This window comes from Palaemon carinicauda, chromosome 1 (assembly GCF_036898095.1).
Source record: "Palaemon carinicauda isolate YSFRI2023 chromosome 1, ASM3689809v2, whole genome shotgun sequence".
NCBI classification, from domain to species: Eukaryota; Metazoa; Arthropoda; class Malacostraca; order Decapoda; family Palaemonidae; genus Palaemon; species Palaemon carinicauda.
Window position 1 is genome coordinate 116370805 of NC_090725.1, and position 6000 is coordinate 116376804.

The 6000-nt window shown below is 33.3% G+C and overlaps 1 protein-coding gene across 2 annotated transcripts in view; it reads right to left on the reverse strand.

The window, feature by feature from the left end:
* LOC137651106 (toll-like receptor 2) overlaps positions 1-5656 on the reverse strand; it is a 92495-nt gene extending 86839 nt beyond the window's left edge. For both annotated transcript variants that reach the window (XM_068384252.1, XM_068384244.1), the window contains exon 1: positions 5480-5656. The gene's annotated coding sequence lies outside the window, so the exon portion shown is untranslated. The remainder of the gene's footprint in view (positions 1-5479) is intronic.
* Between the last annotated feature and the right edge of the window lie 344 nt (positions 5657-6000).

The following is a 6000-nucleotide window of genomic DNA, read 5'->3' on the forward strand; positions in this document are numbered from 1 at the left end:
CATGCTCTTCCCACTCCCCAAGAGAGATAATTTCACCAAACTTTCAATTGGGCTCCACAAGGCACTAAAAGAGTTGGAAGACCCACGCCTACAAGACTGAGGACTATGAAGCGTGAATTGGGAGATGATGAATGGAGAAGTATTGATTTAGAAGATAGAGATAGAGACGACTAGCAAAATCTTACCGAGGCCTTTTGCGTCACTAGGCGAAAGAGTAGATGAAAATGATGATGAATTGTAGTAAGTATGTGAAGGGATAATAGAAAAAAAAAAATCACCTGGTATTTTATATTATTATTATTAATTGCTAAGCTACAACCTTAGTTGGAAAAGCAGAATGATATAAGCCCAGGGGCTCCAACTAGGAAAATAGCCCAGTGAGAAAAGGAAACAAAGAAAAATAAAATATTTTAAGAAGATCAACAAGATTAAAATAAATATCTCATATATAAATTATAAAAACTTTAACAAACCAAGTGGAAGAGAAATAGGATAGAAAAGTGTGCCCGAGTGTCCCCTCAAGCAAGAGAACTCTAACCCAAGACAATGGAAGACCATGATACAGAGGCTATGGCACTACCCAAGACTAGAGAACAATGGTTTGATTTTGGAGTGTCCTTCTAGAAGAGCTGCTTACAATAGCTAAAGAGTCTCTTCTACCCTTACAAAGAGAAAAGTTGCTACTGAACAATTACAGCGAAGTAAGAAAAGTTGTTTGGTATCTCAGTGTTGTCCGGTGTACGAGGACAGAGGAGAATGTGTAAAGAATAGGCCAGACTATTCGGTGTGTGTGTGTGTTTGTGTGTGTGTGTGTGTGTAGGCAAAGGGAAAATGAATCGTAACCAGAGAGAAGGATCCAGTGAAATACTGTCTGGCCAATCAAAAGACCCCATAACTCTCTAGTGGTAGTATCTCAACAGGTGGCTAGTGCCCTGGCCAACCTACTGCCCATATTAGCAATCCAGTTGCCTAAAGGGTAGGAGCATCACCCCCTAAAACAACTACGAGCTCAAGTCCTTACAGTTACCTTGTTTCTCTGAAGAACTGTTCTGCAAATGTCCGTATATATGTTCGTACTCTCACTGTACCATATATATAAGTTTGAAAAATTTCTCTCAACAAATCAATTCTCTTGAAAAACACAATGATTCAGCCTATGTTTTCCTTTCCCTTATGTTTATTTTATAAAGACTGAACATTGAGTTTCAGTGTGAGAGTTACCCATGTACATATATACATATCTTTATCTAATATATATAACTATACATGTATGCATATATATATATATATATATATATATATATATAATATAAATACATGAATATATATATATATATATATATATATATATATATATATATATATATATATATATATGACAAAAAGAATGTATAAAGTTATTTTGCATACCATATACACGTATATACATATATGCATATATATATAAATATATATATATATATATATATATATATATATGCATACATATATAGATATATATATAGCTATAATTATAAAGTGAATATACATTTACAATACAAAAATGCATATAATTATGTGCATATATATGTATACATAAATTATATATATATATATATATATATATATATATATATATATATATATATATATATATATTATATATATATACATACATATATATACATATAATTATATATTCTTAAGCCTATTTTCATATACATAAATAAATGCATATATACATACACACACACACACACACATATATATATATATATATATATGTGTGTGTGTGTGTATGTGTGTGTGTGTGTATGTGTGTGTGTGTGTATAATGTATACAGTATATATGTATGTACAAACTTTTATATATATATATATATATATATATATATATACATATATATATATATATCTATATATATATATATATATATATATATATATATATATATATATATATATATATATATATATATATAATGTATACAGTATATATGTATGTACAAACTTTTATATTTATATACTGTATATATATATATATATATATATATATATATATATATATATATATATATATATATATATATATATATATATATACATAACAACAAAAACAACAAAATGCAGCCGGTTCTGGTCCACTGCAGAACAAAGGCCTCAGATGTGTCAATTCATGTCTGGAGTTTCGTCTAGCTTTCTTCACCATAGAGGCCAATGCTGATTAGTGATGATGAGAGACTTTAATCCGATCCCTCCCAGCAAACCAGGCTAGTATGATTGGTCACGACTATCAGTTTTGCTGATCATGGCTGATTCGCAAATCCTTTCATCACGTAAGGGATATAAATACATACATACATATATGTACATATACATACACACACACACACACACACACACACACACATATATATATATATATATATATATATATATATATATATATATATATATATATATATATATATATATATATATATATATATATATATATATATATATATATATATATATATATGATAAATTTTGCACATTTTTACGTGTTTTTCATATTCAAATAAGCCATATATATTTTGATATATTAATGTCTGGATTCTCTTAACGACCTCGGGATCAGAGCCCCAGGCGAAATCTCACAAAGACAAGAGCTTGGCTCCGGCCGGGAATCGAACCCTGGTCGGCAAGCTTATATAGACAGTGACTAACCCATTCGGCCACGAAGGAAGATAAAAGTCAATGACAATTCTACTGTACTTGTACTTGTCGAATTCAGGTATTTTGTACTTAGAATTGAAATCAACCCATCTTCACCATCGTAGCTAATTGGTAGTTTGTTACTTGGCATTCAATTAATGATAAATTTTGCACATTTTTACGTGTTTTTCATATTCAAATAAGCCATATATATTTTGATATATTAATGTCTGGATTCTCTTAACGACCTCGGGATCAGAGCCCCAGGCGAAATCTCACAAAGACAAGAGCTTGGCTCCGGCCGGGAATCGAACCCTGGTCGGCAAGCTTATATAGACAGTGACTAACCCATTCGGCCACGAAGGAAGATAAAAGTCAATGACAATTCTACTGTACTTATACCTGTCGAATTCAGGTATTTTGTACTTAGAATTGAAATCAACCCATCTTCACCATCGTAGCTAATTGGTAGTTTGTTACTTGGCATTCAATTAATGATAAATTTTGCACATTTTTACGTGTTTTTCATATTCAAATAAGCCATATATATTTTGATATATTAATGTCTGGATTCTCTTAACGACCTCGGGATCAGAGCCCCAGGCGAAATCTCACAAAGACAAGAGCTTGGCTCCGGCCGGGAATCGAACCCTGGTCGGCAAGCTTATATAGACAGTGACTAACCCATTCGGCCACGAAGGAAGATAAAAGTCAATGACAATTCTACTGTACTTATACCTGTCGAATTCAGGTATTTTGTACTTAGAATTGAAATCAACCCATCTTCACCATCGTAGCTAATTGGTAGTTTGTTACTTGGCATTCAATTAATGATAAATTTTGCACATTTTTACGTGTTTTTCATATTCAAATAAGCCATATATATTTTGATATATTAATGTCTGGATTCTCTTAACGACCTCGGGATCAGAGCCCCAGGCGAAATCTCACAAGTAACAAACTACCAATTAGCTACGATGGTGAAGATGGGTTGATTTCAATTCTAAGTACAAAATACCTGAATTCGACAGGTATAAGTACAGTAGAATTGTCATTGACTTTTATCTTCCTTCGTGGCCGAATGGGTTAGTCACTGTCTATATAAGCTTGCCGACCAGGGTTCGATTCCCGGCCGGAGCCAAGCTCTTGTCTTTGTGAGATTTCGCCTGGGGCTCTGATCCCGAGGTCGTTAAGAGAATCCAGACATTAATATATCAAAATATATATGGCTTATTTGAATATGAAAAACACGTAAAAATGTGCAAAATTTATCATTAATTGAATGCCAAGTAACAAACTACCAATTAGCTACGATGGTGAAGATGGGTTGATTTCAATTCTAAGTACAAAATACCTGAATTCGACAGGTATAAGTACAGTAGAATTGTCATTGACTTTTATCTTCCTTCGTGGCCGAATGGGTTAGTCACTGTCTATATAAGCTTGCCGACCAGGGTTCGATTCCCGGCCGGAGCCAAGCTCTTGTCTTTGTGAGATTTCGCCTGGGGCTCTGATCCCGAGGTCGTTAAGAGAATCCAGACATTAATATATCAAAATATATATGGCTTATTTGAATATATATATATATATATATATATATATATATGTATATATACATATATACATATACGTATAGACATTTATCGATACACATATGGATGCATTATATAGAAACACACAACTACACACACACACGCACATATATATATATATATATATATATATATATATATATATATATATATATATATATATATATATATATATATATATATATATACACAACTATTAAGTATCAACACAGCCATGTACAAACAGAACTAAGAGTTTGAATTATATCGAAATTGTGTTGAACAATTATGTATACGAACGGTGTGGAAAATTCTAAATGAAGAACCAAGTAACATTTTTCCTATTATTATCTTTGGCTGCAAGGGTTCAACGTACGTAAGTAACCTGAGTGAGTCTCTCTCTCTCTCTCTCTCTCTCTCTCTCTCTCTCTCTCTCTCTCTCTCTCTCTCTCTCTCTCTCTCAGCGAATGTGGTAGATAGTAACTCTGAATGTAGTGGATAGTAACACGGTATACGAATTCAAGAATAAGTTAAACAAGATCATAAGAACTCTCTAAACGTTTAAACTAAATCGCTCAACCCAAGAGTAAATGGAGTCTCCGCAGATGGACTAAAAATTCTTTGAGGCATACAAAATCCTTATAATTGTTCTATTAGTTACTAGAAACCCTTTAGTAAACCCAGCAATGTAAAAATTATTAAAGATTTGACAGAATGAATCACGAAATTCAAAACGTTATAAAGCTAAAATGACGCTAGGCTTGTTTTCGCCAGCAGGAAGCCGTTGCTGCCGAAAATGGAAAGCCTGCGAACTAGTTGCTCGAGATATTGGCTTCCCAACTAGACGGGAAGCAGCAAGCACAAATGTAAAAACACAATATGGCGACTGCAAATAGTACGTGCTTTTGCTTGACAATCTTGGGTCCAACAAGGCTCAAGAGAATTATAGAATTCTCCAATTCTCATAATATACCGATAATACTTAATACTGCAACAATTAGAAAATTTCTGGTCGCCAAGATGATATCAGCTGATCAGTTTCGTTTAGCTTTTTCCCAATTGCTCCTCGTATTGTGATATCGTTGTGTGACGCTACATCACTTTTGCTCGCTATCATCGCTGGAGGTTGGCAGAAACCTCGAGCAAGAAATAAAAGCTAGTGTGATTCCACCATTATGCTCAACACTCGCCCTCTAGGAAAGTCTGATCCCATTCGTACATTCATAAGCTTACCTGTATCATTGGTGAAGAACTCTTAATATTTGCTTAATAGATTCTCCCATTCACTGTAATTGACATGCCATGTATACACAGGTGACGTTCAAAGTTCTAACCAGCTAAATTTTCAGAGCTTTTCTTCAGGAGAGAATCTAACCAACTGGTAGTCACGGGAGAAAAACACCTTCTTATACTACCGATACAGGTTTACTTAGTGTCTTACCCTCCTCAGAGATCAACATAAACGTATTTCTCCATGAACTCTAGGAAACATTTGGCAGAAGATACAGCATATGTTCCCCATATCCTTTATATATCTATTATTTTCACAAATGAAACATTGTCCAATGAAGATACATCTTTAAATAAAAATCTATATTTCAGATAATATATGAAGCAGAAAATGACTGTGCGGAGATTAAAAATGAGAAACTCAATGTTCTTTGAATCTATGCACGAATGCCAGTAAGGTGTATGTGTAGGAAAAGGGAAAGTGAACCGTAACCAGAGAGAAGGATCCAATGTAATACTGTCAG